This window comes from Etheostoma spectabile, unplaced genomic scaffold (assembly GCF_008692095.1).
Source record: "Etheostoma spectabile isolate EspeVRDwgs_2016 unplaced genomic scaffold, UIUC_Espe_1.0 scaffold00018831, whole genome shotgun sequence".
Taxonomy (NCBI): domain Eukaryota; kingdom Metazoa; phylum Chordata; class Actinopteri; order Perciformes; family Percidae; genus Etheostoma; species Etheostoma spectabile.
This window is the reverse complement of record NW_022604503.1, coordinates 1-17,283: the sequence shown is the minus strand read 5'-3', so window position 1 is coordinate 17,283 and position 17,283 is coordinate 1. Positions and strand designations below refer to the sequence as shown.

The 17,283-nt window shown below is 42.3% G+C and overlaps 1 non-coding gene across 1 annotated transcript; it reads left to right on the top strand.

Annotated features, from left to right (window-relative positions):
* The first annotated feature begins 10,246 nt into the window (after window positions 1-10,246).
* On the top strand, window positions 10,247-10,328 carry trnas-uga (transfer RNA serine (anticodon UGA)). Its single transcript has one exon. It is a non-coding gene; the product is annotated as a tRNA-Ser (tRNA).
* Window positions 10,329-17,283: the final 6,955 nt, after the last annotated feature.

Genomic DNA, 17,283 nt, shown 5'->3' with positions numbered 1-17,283 from the left:
GCACAGGCTAATTACTGCTAACTAACATGCTAGTTAACATTAACATGGACACAGGCTAATTACTGCTAACTAACATGCTAGTTAACATTAACATAGGCTCAGGCTAATTACTGCTAACTAACATGCTAACATAGGGTTGTGTGTGTGATTCTGGGTGCTGGTGCTTCCATTCCCTGGTAATGAGTTATTTTGTGGTTTTTAACGTATCCTGACAGGATTGTTAATGTTAAAATGTTGTTTAACTCTTAAAGGGGAGTTCCTCCTAAAAGTTCTACAGAGTATTAGAAAAGGAATGTATTATAAGATGAACTATTATCCCCAGGTGTATGATGGTTCATGTTTTGACTCTGAAGTCGTTTGAATATTTATTTCCAGCCAAAGAGGGTTTATGATTCCATGATGACATTAGTATAATGGAGGAGTTTTGGAGGTAGAAAGAAGAGATATATATTACTATTGAAACTGTACAGTAAGGGTGATATTTATTTTGGTGAGTACGAGACTATTTCTTGGAATTTGAGTGTGGAAGATTTTGCCCCCTGAAAAGTGGGGAGTAAAGAAAATGGTGTTACGGTTCTTAAGTGAAATGTTGTTGTTGAGGACTGTTTTATGCCTTTGTGTTTGGGAGAATTTGTAATAAACAGACAGAGATTTAGAGACGAGGACGGCGGTTCGTTCTCTCACTCACTGACTCCGTGATTCTACTTTCCAGGGTTTCTCCTATGAGAGTTAAGTAGTGAACCCCAATCAACAAAAATAATTTGTTACCCCGGTTACTCGATTTGAAACCACCGCCTTGGGACAGACGTCAAGCTGGCGACCGGAGCAGGAAAGGAGGAGGAGGAGGAGCAGCCTACAGCAGTGAAGGAGGAAGAGGAGAAGCAGCCTGCAGCAGCAGTGAAGGAGGAAGAGGAGGAGGAGCAGCCTGCAGCAGCAGTGAAGGAGGAAGAGGAGGAGTATGTGGTGGAGAAGGTTTTGGACCGCAGAGTGGTGAAGGGAAGAGTAGAGTTTCTGCTGAAATGGAAGGGGTTCTCAGAGTAAGTATGAGTCTATAATATTAATGCTTGGTGTTCTTGGTCCTGAGATATATAATATACTTACATATTGCAAATAAGTGTCAGCATGGTATCATGCCCTCAAAGTTGAAGGTTTGGTATTTTGACACTACGTTGCAGACCCACAAATAACCTTACAAGATGGCAATAGAAAAATAGATAACCTTAGAAATAGAAAAAAGGAATAACAGGAATGATAATTAGAGTGAGAATGGATTGTCTAAAAACAAAGTGTGAGGAGATGTTCTTCTGTCTGCACTCACCTTTCCAGTGAGGAGAACACATGGGAGCCACAAGACAACCTGGACCTAGACCTGATCACCGAGTACATGCAGAGACACAAGGAGACGGAGGAGAAGAAGAAGAAGAAGGAGGGCAAGAGGAAAGATGTCAGGGAGGAGGAGGTGAGTGAAGGAAAGACGGTAGGGCTGCACAATTAATCAAATTTTAATCGCAATCGCGATTTTGACTTCCCACGATCAAATTTACGTGATTGAGCAATTTTTTTCAAAGCGTAATTTCATAGAACGCTCCGGGATTTTTTGCAAAGCCCATCTACCGCTACTACATGATCAGTTGTTCCCTGCACTGGGCAGCTTAGTTTCTAGATGTAGACATTCACAGAGGACAGAGTAACGGGAGGAAAACTCAACATATAACAATTGGTTATACATCGGTCTCAAGGTTGACCAGTTTACCAGTAAACGCAACACTTTGTCCCATCTGTTGTTTTTCAGACAACAGCAGTGACCAGTGCTAGTCGGTGCTAGTTAGCGTCTGTTAGCTGTTAGCTCCTCTAGGACGCACCGGTGCTAATGTCCTCGCATCCGCTGCAATGTTGTTATACGGACATGGTTTAATTTAACGTTACATGACCCATTTCTTCTGTAAAGCCGTGCCTGTGTTGGATTGAGATTTATTCTTTGCGGCTAGCCTGGTCCAGAGCAGGCTAACAGGCAGGCTAAATTAATCCTGGAGTCTCACGTGTCAAATCAGCTGCCGTCTGATCCGAAATAAACGTTATAACCAGTTATCACCGTTTTGAATGTCATTGATATTTAGAAAAAACATTTTGTCACCAAAATCTATCTTTATTGCCAATAAATTAAACATTACAGGCAAAATCATTAGGCCTACATAAAATTATGTTACAGAACCATTATCAACTCTTAGAACCATAACTAACATGTCACACACAAAAAGGCACTCATATGTCTAATATAAGTGCACACCCCCCCCCCCCCCCCCCTCATATTTCATCAGTGTCCCATATCAAAACCAACAACAATATACAACTGCATGAACAGGAAGTAATTACAAATTATTACAATAATACAGAACCATGCAATAATGAATGGGTACAACATGAACATATGATTTAAGAAACGTCTGCTCGTTTTCAGCCCCAAAGTGGATCAGCTGCAAAGAAATGTGGGATTGTTGTGCTAATCAACGTAACGTTAGCATTGCAAGCTAGCGATTTAAAAAAAAGTTTCAGTTAGGATCATGGTTGCAAGTATATATGTACAGGACTGTATAGACAATAAAACAAGACTGTCGTAATTTTTAAATCAATGATTTAAGCCAAAATACTTACATTTATGCGTCTCTCTGGTCGATGCGGCAGCCATTATTGCCTGTTGCACCATGTCTATCCTACCCCTCGGTTTCAAGTATGCTCGCGTTCTCCCTAGATTTTTTCTTTCACTGTCTATGGTTTCTAGGGCCATGCACCCCTTAGCCCTCGATCACAAAACGTATTGGGACACCACTATGTCCCGCGTGAACGCGCAAAAACAAGGGGAAGGGGTAAGACAGAAATGAGATACAGCCTAAGCCTAGAGTCCTTAGGGTCCATTCCCCCAGGAACATAATTCTCTCTGCTGACTTTTAAGGCAAGGCCAAATAATAATACATTGTATTACATAGTGCTTTACATGGTAAGCTACTCAAAGACACTTTACAGTAAAACCAGCACATTTATCACATAAAAACAGAAACATGAAACTAGCATATTTAAAGTAATTAAAAACACAGTGTAGCCCACAACTTTGGAAAAAATGTGGAGTGACTATAGGCTAAGTAGATCATTTTACATCCTCACACATTCAGTCGGGTCCGCTATGTCGGGCTTTTTCTCTCCGTTTGATAAGAGCCAAATTTCCCTTCCTGCATATTATATTCTTCCCTCCTCTTTACTTTCCATTAGAAGCTGCTGCTCATTGGGTGAAACATATGGCGCATGCGTCTTCTCCATCTCTGCATCAGTAAATCTGTGATCGATATCGTGGTCTATTTAAGAAAAGCCGTGAACGTGCACTTATCCCAGCTATCTACACCTGGCTGGACATAGCTCCACCTGTTCATCCTGGCTCGGCAAACGTGCAACCGATTAAGCCGCGATGAGCAGATCACACTAAGTCAAGCTGCTCTTTTCTTATCCTGGATATCTTTATTCTACTTTTGTGCAACAGGCCCCGGTCTAGACCGGACTCTGGGATGTTATTTACAGAAACCCAACAATTCCCACCAAGAGCAAGCACTAGGTGACAGAGGCAAGGATACACTTCCTTTAAGAGGCAGAAACCTCGAGCAGAACCATGGCTCAGGGTGGGGGGCATCTGCCTCGACCGGTTGGGAGAAACAGACAGACAGACAGACAGACAGACAGAGACATGAAGAATTTTAGCAGAGGGTGTAGAGCAGGAACATGGAGGCAGCAGGTGACTCCAACCACAGATCCAGAGCCAGAAACACCTGCAGGAAGAGAGAGGAGGAGAGATGAGAGGGGCGAGAAAACACAAGACTCCAGGAAAGAGTTGTTACAGAGTTAGTAACATGCATTAATGGGATGAGGTTGCATACAGATGGAGAGAAGGAGGAGGAGAGAGGTGCTCAATGCATCATGGGAAGTCCCCCCAAAAGTCTAGGCCTATAGCAGCGTAACTAAGGGATGGTTCAGGAGTCTCCTGAGCCAGCCCTAACTATAAGCTTTATCAAAGAGGAAAGTCTTAAGCCTACTCTTAAATGTGGAGACGGTGTCTGCCTCCTGAACCCAAACTGGAACCTGGATATATCAATCCAAACTTTATTAACACACAGAGAGCGTAACCATGGTAACGCAGCAGGGGAACTTAGACACAGACATGCTGTGAACAATGCTTCTGGTTTTACTTAGCTCGCTCCACCATGGCAACTTACTAACTCACTCACTCTGTCTGTTGATATACAAATGCAGATCAATGGAGATGCATGTAATTTGGGGGGGGGGCTGTATGAGGCCACCCCCCTTTCCACCAATCATTACATCTTTGTATGTAAAACCTTTACATACAGTTGTGTTCATAATAACAGCTGTGTTTTTAAAGAAGTGAATAATGCTCAAAATCCTCAGAAAGCTTTTAATTCCATAATACCAATGCATTGGGAACACTGCCCATTCATTTCCAAATCAAAACATGACCAACATGGATCAAGTTTGTGTTAAAAAAAAAGAGGAATATTAGCAGTATTTGCATTTTTCTTTACAAACTCAAATGTGTACTATTTAAACTGAAATGTGTCAGGGTTTGAATCCCTGCACTAATATTTAGGTGCATAACCATTATTTCTGAGAACTGCTTCATATCGGTGTTGCATGGAGTCACCTGTATTCCAGCCCAGGACCATTGAACTACATCCCATAATTCCTCTGCATTACTGGGTTTGGCCTCAGTAACAGCATTTATGATGTCACCCTACAAGTGTTTCTCTGGGATTGAGGTCCGGGGGTTGGGCTGGTCCCTCCATAACATCCATCTGGTTCATCTGGAACCAAGACTTTGCTCCTTCCTGGTGTGTTTGGGTCCTTGTCTTGTTGAAAGACCCGTTTCAAAGGCATTTCCTCTTCAGCATAAGGCAACATGACCTCTTCAAGTATTCTGATGTATTGAAACTGATCCATGATCCCTGGTATGTGATAAACAGGCCAACACCACAGTATGAGAAACATCCCATAACCAGCATGCTTTACTGTCTTCACAGTGGACTGGGGCTTGATTTCAGTGCAGGGGGGTCGGAGGACAAACTGTCTGTGGCTCCTAGACCCAAAAAGAACAGTTTCCCTCTCATCAGTCCCCAGAATGTTACTCCATTTCTCCTTTGGCCAGTCAATGTGTCCTTTGGTTGTTTCCCACGTTGTTGCAAGCATTAAATCTTTATAAACACGCACAAGCAGCACATCATTTGAAAGCTTAAAGTCTCATGATTCCATCAAGCCCACACACAAGCAATAAGGTGACTCACAGCGGTTATAATCATGTTATGAAGTAAGGAAACAGAGAAAGATTTGAGTCTAAGTTGAGTGTTTTCCAACCTGTCTTCTTGTGTCTTTAATCAGGCGGTGAAAGATCGCCAAAACTTTTTTTCCCTTCATCGCCAACTCTCCAAGGTATTAGAATATCCAAGCTTTGTAATCCAAAATGAGCTGGTCCCCTCACAATCTTGTAGTTTCTAGCCAAGTTTCGACGTGGAGAATCTAGATAGATCATCATTTCTGGGTTTTGACAGCTTGTATCTTATTCCCTCGGCGTGCTACGAAGTCACTCCGTACACCACCAGACTCTCTGGCTTCTGCAGATTTTACTTTGTTCCCAGCCAATCGCTTCAGTCTAACCCGAGCTGTCCCTGAGACAAGCCTATCAAGTTCCACAGTCCCCATTGGGCCCACGTGGGAAGGATTGACAGTTTTTCCTTCCAGTTAGAAGTAGAGGTTATGAAACCGGGCTCCCTGTGTAGCCAATAAGCAGACGAGTTGACGATACCAAACATGACCAGAAAATATTAACCCTGTGATGGCTCCAGCTGTGTCAAAGCAAAAATATGGCCTTCTTATGTCATTTCACCATTTCATCAATTTATAATTACTTAATCCTATAAATGTATGTATGTAGTTATTTCAGGTATGTGTGTGAGTGATGTGGATGTGTTTTTGTGTTTGAGAAGTTTTGTATTTTGCACTTTATTGGCTTTTTTGGAAATAGGAAAAACGCACAGACATATCTGTATAAATAAATTTATATAAAATCCATTTAATGAGTAAATTTTTCTGGATTTTTTCTGTTCTAAGTTTAGACATATGGCTACGGTACTATTTTGGATATAGCCCATGTAATATGCTTACAGTAGTGCTTTTTATTAATTTTACAGATGATTTACTTGGACGTAAATAGAAATTCTCTATTCTAATCTCTTTAGCTCTGTGTCAGTACGGCCTAGTGTCACAATGCCACTAGAAACAACAAATTGAGTGTTAATTTTCCAATGACCTCAGGGTCATCCCAGAGGGCAGAAGAATGTGGGAAGTGCATCACTTTTTGGGGGGTAAAAATGTAGGTGAGAAAGTGTTTCTAAAGAGGTTAAATATGTATGTATACAGTATATAGATTAAATATGGGCCATAACTGACAGATACCAGTGAAAGGTAAAAAATCGGTGGGAAAATGTTACATTTACAACTTTCCAGCACTAAAAATCCCGGATTATCCCCATGTGTTACCGGCTGGCTAAAGGCTGGCAACAAAATGGAGGCCACACATAAATTGATCAAAAGTAGTTTATTTACCACAAACTAACAAACACTGGATGTTACATTTCCCATACTGCAACTCCATAATAGTGATGTTGGCAAATAATTAAAGGTAATGCATCTGTCAAACAATGTTCCATAGACATGCTCTAAATGTTGTTTCTAGTTTAAGATAGAGCTCTACAGCATGGCATCTCACTAACTCACTCTCTTGGTTTTTCTCTGTTGGTAGAAACGGAGAGGAAGAGGAGTCAGACGTCACCGCTGTCAGCACTGTGACAAATCCTTCCCATCAGGATATTTAAAGATTCATCTGAGAGCTCACACTGGAGAGAAACCGTACAGCTGTGATCAATGTGGGGTGGCTTTCACAGCACAGGGTTCCCTAAAAACACATCAACGCATTCACACTGGAGAGAACCTTACAGCTGTGAACAATGTGGGGCAGCTTTCACAGTACAGGGTTCCCTAAAAAAACATCAACAAATTCACACTGTAGAGAAGCCGTACTGGTGTGAACAATGTGGGGAAACCTTTTCTCGTAGTAGCTACCTTAAAAAACACCAGCGCATTCATACTGGAGAGAAGCCTTACAGCTGTGAGCAATGTGGGGAAACCTTTTCTCATAGTGGTAACCTTAAAGCTCACCAGCGCATTCACACTGGAGAGAAGCCGTATAGCTGTGAACAATGTGGGAAAACCTTTTCTCGTAGTAGTTACCTTAAAAAACACCAGCGCATTCACACTGGAGAGAAGCCGTACTGGTGTGAACAATGTGGGAAAATGTTTACTCATAGTAGTCACCTTAAAAGACACCAGCTCATTCACTCTGCCTCGTGAACATGTTTCAGAGCCAAGCTGTTTCCTCCTCCTCATGCCCTGATAGCTGTATTGTTATATTCTGATCTTCTCTCCACATTGAAGGCTAACCAGCAGTAACTCTATCTTCTGACCAACATGTATGTTATTGTGGATCAGCTGGACTGTTTTCTGCCTTTCCTCAGAACCCTTTACCATTTAGGGACCAGAATCTGTGCCTGAACCTATCCTTTTAAAAATATATTTTTTAAATGTATATGTTAAAAAAAAGAAATGAGCTAAAAAAGGCAGTCAGCAAAATTTAAGAACAGCTTGTTTATTGCTATATGGTCCAAATTAAATGTAAAAAATATTTCTCCTGTAAATTGCTGCTAAACAACAAAAACAACCACTAGGTGGAAAGAGGCAGCGCTGGTATTTCAGTAGCACCGAAATGAGGCCCCAAAATCCCCGTTACTATTCGGTCCGATAGATACCAGGTGTTACGGCACCGGTGCCGTACTAGCCCTGGGTTTTGTCTGACATTTCATATTTTCTGTGACTGAATGTGGTTTTAAATCTGTCAAGGTCTGTTCAGACTGAAAGTAAAGACCCTGATGATGTCATACAAAATCAGAAAATAGAAAGCAAACAGCTGGTTTATTCATCTGACTTGTAAAATAACATCGGTTGAATTGTTTCAAATGTTTTGCAATGTGGAACAATTAAATACAAAATAAAAGAAATTAAACAAGGCCTTGTGCTGATTATTTGTGACCCAATTTGGTGGATTTATCCTTCCTGCCGTTTCTGTGTTCAATGTTGTATATGGCTTCAAAACCTGTAAATGCAACTGTGGTGGCTGGAAATCAAACCTGGGCAAAATGCTTGCACTGTTACAAAATAAATCATAGTCGAAAAGTAACATTTGTTGCCTTTCTGTTGGACAATACAACGTTCACTCCAAATCTTGTAACACAGACAAAAGAAATGCTGAGAAATACATTGATGGCTTCCACCTATGAGAGAACACAATATTGTTCATGAAGAAACCTCTGCTATTTGGTTTACTACCAATCTTAATGCCTCACGTTGTCGGCAGGATTCTAACCTGCGCAGGGAGACCCCAAATGGATTTCTAGTCCCTCGCCTTGACCACTCGGCCATGACAACCTGAAAAGCAGTGCTATACCGGTTTGCAAAAATGTTCATACATTTTAATTGGTTAGAAGTAGTTACCAGGCAAAGTGCAAACCGTAGTGCGCTGCCTGTGTCTGTGGATCCTCATGGAGGCAGCTTGATTGATATGCTTACTTATTTGTACCATTAAAGAGATTAATATTTTATTAAATCAGGTTGGGAATGTAACCTTTCTGGTTACTTCTTGACAAATGAAGCAAGTAACCACACAACGAAAACTACTGTGACAGCTGTGAATCAAACCCAGGTCAACTGCTTGGAAGGCAGCTATGCTCACCACTATAACCCCATCACTGGGCAACAAAGTCGGTGTCCTGAAAGGTTGAGATTTTTCCTTTATATTAAATTAAGGCATTAAGATCAATTTCCAAGAGGTGATTTTTTTTAATTCCTCTTTTTAGTCAACTTCAGCATAGGTTCCTAAACGCATGCATACCACTGTGTGCATGTACACCTGCATGCATTTCAAAATGTAGGCCACGTGTGCACTTAAAAGATATAGAGTCATGTTGAGACAAAAAAAAACACAGTTTTAAGGACATACAGGGTTCCAGTTCCCAACGGGGAGATTTTCTACCAGCCTCTAATCAATGATTTAAGGGACGTCTGGTTGGCTGGCGGATTGCCCAACGTCAGGTTGGCAGGCTGCTCCCTAAATGTCAGTTGATGAAGGGAACCAATGTCATTCAGGGACAATTCTGCAAGTTTGCGAATAGCTGCCTCAGCTTCTACTTCATTGGTTTCAAGTTGTGCTGAAAGATCAGAAGAAATTGTGAAGTTCCAACTACCCTTGACTTCAACACTGTGAAGAATTTACAAGTCTTTTAATTTTGTTTTATTAAAACGCAAAGCACTTCCTTTTAAGACTCAATAGCCCCAAACGACTTCATTGGTAATTAGGCCATTTGAGTTTTTTTTACAACATTACAGAAACGAGATTATGCTAACACAGCAGTTGTGTTCATGTGCTGCATTTACTTGGTTTGTCACTAATGTTCTTACCTCTACTCATTCTCCTCTGCAGCACATCATCATGTCTTTCATTTGTGCCGACAACTGGCAAACTCATGCCTAAGGACAATGCAATTGCTGTTAATCAAATGTTTCTGCGGTTTGACGCCACATATCATGAACTTGTTCCAGCTAAATTTCATTTCAGTAATTGAGTAATTTACCCTACTCTTTACATTTGCTATGCTCCACTACATTTTTGTAAACAAGATTGAAACAGAAGAAATGTAACAACCTTTGTCAAGCCAAACAGTCAGCACACAAACAACAAAGACCCAAACAGCTCCCATCACTCCAGTCACCAAGAGAAACTGGTTCCTGTGCTACATGCCAGGTTAAAAACCATCATGCAGGTAGCACAGCTGTTGCTGATCAGCTCTAATTGGCTCTCTCTGCAGAGTCAGTGCTAGTTGAGATTCAACTAGCACTGCGATGGCAATGCTGCTGGTAATCTTGTCTGTACACATGGGACTGAAATGCTTAGGAATCCCCATCAGTCATTCAGAACTGCCCAAGGTACTTGTGAAATAGGCTCTTTTTTGTCTGATTGATGTTACCAACTGTAATGGAGTCTGTCGGGCCTCAGGGGTTCTCTGCTGTAAAAACAGAGTATACAACTGTGATGGCCGAGTGGTTAAGGCGTTGGACTTGAAATCCAATGGGGTCTCCCTGCGCAGGTTCAAACCCTGCTCACAGCGATTTCCAGCTACAGAATAAATTAGATTTCAGTGAGGTATACTGAAGATGTTAAAGTCAAGCAGTCAGTGCCTTGGCCAGTAAAGTTCATGTTAATTTCACCTCTGACCTCAGTCAGCATCACATGCACCTAAAACCCAGACAGTGATGTAACAACGGTCACACCTAGGCCACATTCAGCCCCAGCAAAACAAGCATTAAAAAATGGGTCCAATCTATTTCCCTTTTTTTGGCAAAATTAAATAATGCTTGTTAGGCACTAAAGCACAACATCAAAATATATATATATACACTCTTTCTAGTGCTGATAACATAATATTGACTGATAATTAAGGCACTGAATTTGGACCCAGGATCTCTTGTTTACAAGACAGGTGCTTAACCACTAAGCTACAGTGCCTCCTACAGGTTTGTGTGTCATGCAAGATTACAATGAGTTAGGACCAGGGTTCCAACCATCCATCCGTCTTTGTCAAGCAACTCCAGCAAGGGACCCCGAACTTCCCTTTTCTGAGCAACTGGGGGGTCCTTAGTGGACGTCAGAAGGCACTGTTGCGGCCATAGCTGTTGCTCCACATTTGTGCTGGGCCCTGAAGCGTCCTCCCCAGTCTAGTTCAAATGGTGACTGGTCCACCTGGTGGACCGAGCTTCACTGGCTCCACTTTATGTTTGTGTTTTCTTGTTGTTTCAACAAGTATAATATTACTGAAATGTAATTAGTAATGAGTTATATTACTGTGTTAAAGCAAAAAGGAATACATTACTTATTTGCGTTACTTTTGTAACACGTTACTCCCAATACTGCCAATCATTATACTGTATGTTTAGCTTATTCAAGGTAAAAGAGAAATTGAGAATTAACATTACACCTGCTAATGGAGATGCTGTTGCTTAGTTGGTTAAAGTGCCTGTCTAGTAAACAGGGGCTCCTGGGTTCAAGTCCAGCAGCACCTTGTTGTTGCAGAGATTACCTCTGTTTGCATCCCATCATCATGTCCACCCAATCCCCCTGCTACCCATTAACAGATCACTTTGCATTCAGTCTCGTAATCACCATCAAATTAGGTATCACTGAAATTTGAACTTGTGTTGCTGCAGTCAGAGTACACAGTGCTTATCCTGAATGGGCCAGTATAGTATAATCGATCATTTTGTTGATAGCGCAGCAGGCTCGCTACGAATGACTCTTGACTCTGTTGCCCTCTAAAAAAGAAGATAATAATAATAATAATAATACATTTTATTTAACAGCGCCTTTCTAACACTCAGGACGCTTTACAGAGATAAAAGACAGATATGGGAACATAAAAGTGTAAGTAGTAATAACAAACAGATAAAACAAAAACAAAACAAACAAAACAACAAAACAAAACAAAACAGGAACAGTGTATTTACAGATAAGCGAGCTGGAACAGATGGGTTTTTAGTCTAGTTTTGAACAGAGGGAGAGAGAGAGATGATGTTGCGGAGGTCGGGTGGGAGTGAGTTCCAGAGCTGGGGAGCAGAGCGGCTGAAGGCTCTGGTCCCCACGGTGATGAGTCGAGCATGGGGGACAGTGAGGTGGAGGAGGAGGAGATCTGAGGGAGCGGGAGGGACGGCAATGTGTAGGAGTTCTGATAGATATGGAGGGGCAAGGTTATGGATGGCTTTGAAAGTATGGAGAAGGATTTTAAATTGTATTCTGAATTGAACCGGGAGCCAATGGAGCTGCTGAAGAACCGGGGTTATATGATGAAATGAGGGGGTTCTGGTGATGACACGAGCTGCTGAGTTCTGAAGAAGTTGAAGTTTATGGAGGATTTTTGAGGAAGGCCAAAAAGGAGAGAGTTACAGTAGTCAAGGCGGGAGGTGACGAGGCTGTGGATAAGGATGGAGGCAGTGTGAGTGGTAGGGACGGACGGAGGCGGTTTATGTTGCGTAGGTGGAAGTATTGCAGACCGGCAGATATTATTTTATGTGTGACTGAAAGGAGAGGGAGGAATCGAGGATGACGCCCAGACTCTTGACCTGAGGGGAAGGGGAGACCAAGGAGTTGTCGATTGGTAGAGAGAAACTATTGATTTTGGATAGGGTGGACTTGGTGGCTACGAGGAGGAGTTCGGTTTTATCACTGTTTAGTTTAAGGAAGTTTGCGTGAACCAGTCTTTTATTTCAAGTAAGCAGTTAGTAAGGACAAGGGGGGAGCGAGGAGGTGGGTTTGCTGGATAAATAGAGCTGGGTGTCGTCTGCGTAACAATGAAAATGAATGTTGAATTTGCGGAAGATATTGCCAAGGGGAAGTAGTAGGTGATGAAAGGAGGGGGCCAAGAACTGAACCTTGAGGGACGCCAGTAGTAACAGGGGAAGGGTGGGATGTGAAAGATTTGAGTTGAATAAACTGAGTGCGGTCGGAGAGATATGAGCGGAAACCAGTCAAGAGGGGTGTGTAGAGATGCCGAGGGAGAAAGTCTATTGAGGAGATGGAGTGAGAAATGGTATCAAAGGCCGCACTGAGATCGAGGAGGATGAGGATGGAGATGAGTCCGGAATCAGCAGCTGTGAGGAGATCATTGGTGATTTTTATAAGGGCAGTTTCAGTACTATGGGAGGGCGAAAACCAGACTGGAAAGGTTCATAAAGACAGTTAAGGGTAAGAAAGCATGGGAGTTGAACAGACACTATTTTTTCAAGAATTTTAGAAATAAAGGGAAGATTGAGATAGGACGAAGATTTATAGTTGGTTGGGTCTGAGTCCAGGTTTTTTCAGAATCGGTGAGACGGATGCTGTTTTGAAAAGTGAGGGGACACTACCAGAGGAGAGAGAAGAATGAATAATGGTATGTTATGAAGGAGATGAGGGAAGTGAGACAGGTTTTGACCAAGCTGTGGGGAGGGGGTCAAGAGAACAGGTTGAGGACTTGATTTACGAATGAGATCAGAAATTTCGGAGGGGGTGGCAGTAGAAAGCAACAAAATGATGGCTATTGGGGAGGGGCAAAGGTGGAGGGGAAGGCAAGGGGGTCAAATGTAATTGCTGGTGAATGGAGTTGATTTTTTCATTAAAAAAGACAACCAGTGAATTACAAGTTTCAACTGAGTACATGTGAGAAGGCAGAGAATCAGGGGGATAAGGTTTTATGGATTATGAAAAGAGAGACCTGGAGTTTCCTTCGTTGGAGCAGATGAGGTCAGAATAGAAGATTGATTTAGTACGGCTATTGAGTTTGAGTATGAAGAAGATGAGATTTATACATTTCTTTGTGATGGAGAGACCAGTTTTTTTATAGAGGCGTTCAAGTTGGCGACCCTTGGCTTTCATGAGGCGGAGCTCAGGTTGAAAACCAAGGGGCAGAGCGGAAAAAAAGGACAGATCGGGTTTTTGAGAGGGGCAAGAAGTTGAGAATATTGCAAAGTCCAGAATTATAATGGGTGACAAGGTGGTCTGGAGAGGAAAATCAGGAATAGGCAAATTGTCAATGTGGGAGGATAGGATGTCTGTATTTATGTTTTTGATATTACGAAAAGAGATCTGGCGGACTGGCTTGATTACAGAGAGAGACAAAGAGATATTGAAGGACAAAGAAAATGATCCGAAATGTGAACATCATCAGCAGAACAGTTGGAGGGGATTAAGCCAGAGCAGCAGATTAAATCCAGTGAATGTCCTTTTATGTGTGTGGGGAAGTCAACATACTGATGGAATCCAGAACTGTCAAGACAGGAGTAAGTCTTTGGTGAGTGGGAGATTTATATTGTCAATGTGAATAAAATCACAAGAGAATGACATTAGGAGAGAGAGTAGAGAGGGTGGGTAAGTAGTAGGGAGAATTCGTTTAAAAAGTCGCTGTGTGTGGTTGGGGGGGGGCGGTAGACTGTGGCAATAAGTGTGGGATAGGACCAGGCAATTTAAAACAAAGCATTCCATAGAGCGAAAACTGGAGTGGAAACTGGCAACATCTTCCACTCTCGCGATAGAGCAGCGCGAGACCTCCCCCGCGGCCAGAGCCACGAGGATGAGAATGATAAACAAAACCCAGGTGGAGTGGAGGGTTGAGCTGAGAGAAGTCGCTGGGTTGTTGCCAGGTCTCCGTGAGACAGAGGAAGTCAGCTTACGGTCAGTGAGGAGATCCTGGATGAGCTGACCCTTGTTGTGAGAGAGAGCGGACATTCAGGAGACCAAAGTTGACAGCAGAGGTGTTGAAGCCGGGGGGGGGCGGGGCTTGCTACCCTAGCCAGGTTAGCAAGCGAACCGCGGTCAGCGGCCCGGGAAGAGCATCGGCGGGAACGGCGAGAAGTGGACCAGAATGATGTTATTGGATTGGAGTCGTCAAGGTGGAAATTCCGGCGAGATCCGCGGTGGATGTATCTCCGGCGGGGAAGGAGGCGATCTCAGGGGTGTAGCTGAAGATCTAGCGGGGGGGGCACAGACAGAAGCCCGCGGAGCAGGAGGAGATCAGCCGCTGAATACTGGGTCAGGCCTGCCCCAGGTTGATGTACAATTGAAAGGACAGTCCAGAGAAGGATAAACCAAGTGTAACACTTGGAAGCCCACATAATGAACGGCAGCGGGGAGCGGAGAGCAGCGGCTGCAAAACGCGCCAGCGTCCACTTCCGACAGGACACGTAGTCGATGCTGAGAAATAAAACAAAGACGGTTAGCTCCATGGTACACTGAAACTCGCAAATTAAAGCAAATATCGCGGAAACTTGAGAAGAGTTGGCGTTCCACCAAACTGGAAAATTCTCGTTTAATCTGGCAAGATAGTCTTAAAATGTATAGGAAGCCCTCCGTAATGCCAGAGCAGCGTACTACTCGTCATTAATAGAGGAAAATAGGACAACCCCAGTTTTTTTCAGCACTGTAGCCAGGCTAACAGAAGGTCACAGCTCTACTGAGCCAAGTATTCCCATAGCTCTTAGTAGTAACGACTTTATGAGATTCTTCAATGATAAAATTTCAACTTCTAATATAACTATTAGAAGCAAAATTCACCAAGACCTGCCTTAACTGGCATGACTTACTCTAAACTCAGGAACCTTAGAAACAGCTGTAAAACCAGATACATGTTTTGACTGCTTTGCTTCACTTGATCTATTCAATTTAATTCAATTATTTCTTCATCTAAGCCATCAACTGCCTCTTAGATCCCATCCCGACTAGGCTAGTAAAGAAGTTTTACCATTAGTCAACACTTCGCTACTGAATATAACCAATTTGTCTTATTAACAGGCTATGTACCACAGTACTTTAAAGTAGCTGTAATTTTAACCTCTTCTGAAAAAGCCAAACCTTGATCCAGATGTTTTAGCCAACTATAGACCTATATCCAACCTTCCATTTCTCTCTAAGATTCTTGAGAAAGCAGTCGCCAAACAGCTGTGCGACTTTCTGCATAGCAACACCTTATTTGAGGATTTTCAGTCAGGATTAGAGAGTTCATCATAGCACAGAGACAGCACTTGTGAAAATTACAATGACCTCCTAATTGCTTCAGAAAAGGACTTATCTCTGTACTTGTGTTATTAGATCTTAGCGCTGCATTTGATACCATTGACCATTATATCTTATTACAGAGATTGGAACATAATGGCATTTAAAGGGACTGCTCTAAGCTGGTTTAAGTCTTATTTATCAGATCGATCTCAGTTTGTTCATGTTAACGATGAATCCTCTGTGCACGCCAAGGTTAGTCATGGAGTCCCACAAGGATCTATGCTCGGTCCAATCCTGTTCACTTTATATATGCTTCCTTTAGGCAGTATTATAGGAACACTCCATAAACTTTCATTGTTATGCAGATGATACTCAATTATATCTATCAATCAAGCCGGATGAAACTAATCAGTTAGCTAAACTTCAAACGTGCCTTCAGGATATTAAAACCTGGATGACCTGTAATTTTCTAATGTTAACTCAGATAAAACTGAAGTTATTGCTCTCGGACCTAAGCACCTCCGTGACGCACTATCCAAAGATATAGTACTCTCTGGATGGCATCACCCTGGCCTCCAGCACCACTGTGAGAATCTTGGAGTCATCTTTGATCAGGACATGTCCTTTAATTCCCACTTAAAGCAAATTCAAGGATCGCCTTTTTCCACTACGTAATATTGCAAAAATCAGGAATATCCTGTCTAAAAATGATGCAGAAAAATTAGTCCATGCATTTGTTACTTCTAGGTTGGATTACTGCAATTCTTTATATCAGGCTGCTCGAAAAATCCATAAAGACTCTACAGCTGATCCAGAATGCTGCGGCACGTGTTCTGACGGGAACCAGGAAAAGAGATCACGTTTCTCCTGTTTTAGCTTCTCTGCATTGGCTTCCTGTAAAATTTAGAATAGAATTTAAAATCCTTCTTCTCACCTACAAAGCTCTTCATGGTCAGGCTCCATCTTATCTTAAAGAGCTTATAGTACCTTACAACCCTAGGAGAGCACTACGCTCCCAGAATGCAGGGTTACTGGTGGTTCCTAGAGTCTCTAAAAGTAGAACGGGAGCCAGAGCGTTTAGCTATCAGGCTCCTCCTGTGGAACCAGGTTCCAGTTTGGGTCCGGGAGCAGACACCGTCTCCACATTTAAGAGTAGGCTTAAGACTTTCCTTTTTGATAAAGCTTATAGTTAGGGCATAGAATCGAATATTGTTAGGGAGTAGTAGTTAGTCACATAGTTTCAGATTTATATATATATAAATAACTAAAGGGAGACTTGGCATACAGCCCGATCCGGTTGGGGAGAGTTTCTAGCCAACCGGCTGGAGCTAGCTCTCTTTACCTGTCTCTCTGGTTTTGTGTAATAATAGTTTTTAGACAGCTTGGGACTTATTTTGATACACTAGTTAGGGCATAGAATCGAATATGTTAGGAGTAGTAGTTAGTCACATAGTTTTCAGATTTATCTATCATATAATCAAGAATATAATAGAACTAAAGGGAGACTTGGCATACAGCCCGATCCGGTTGGGGGAGAGTTCTGG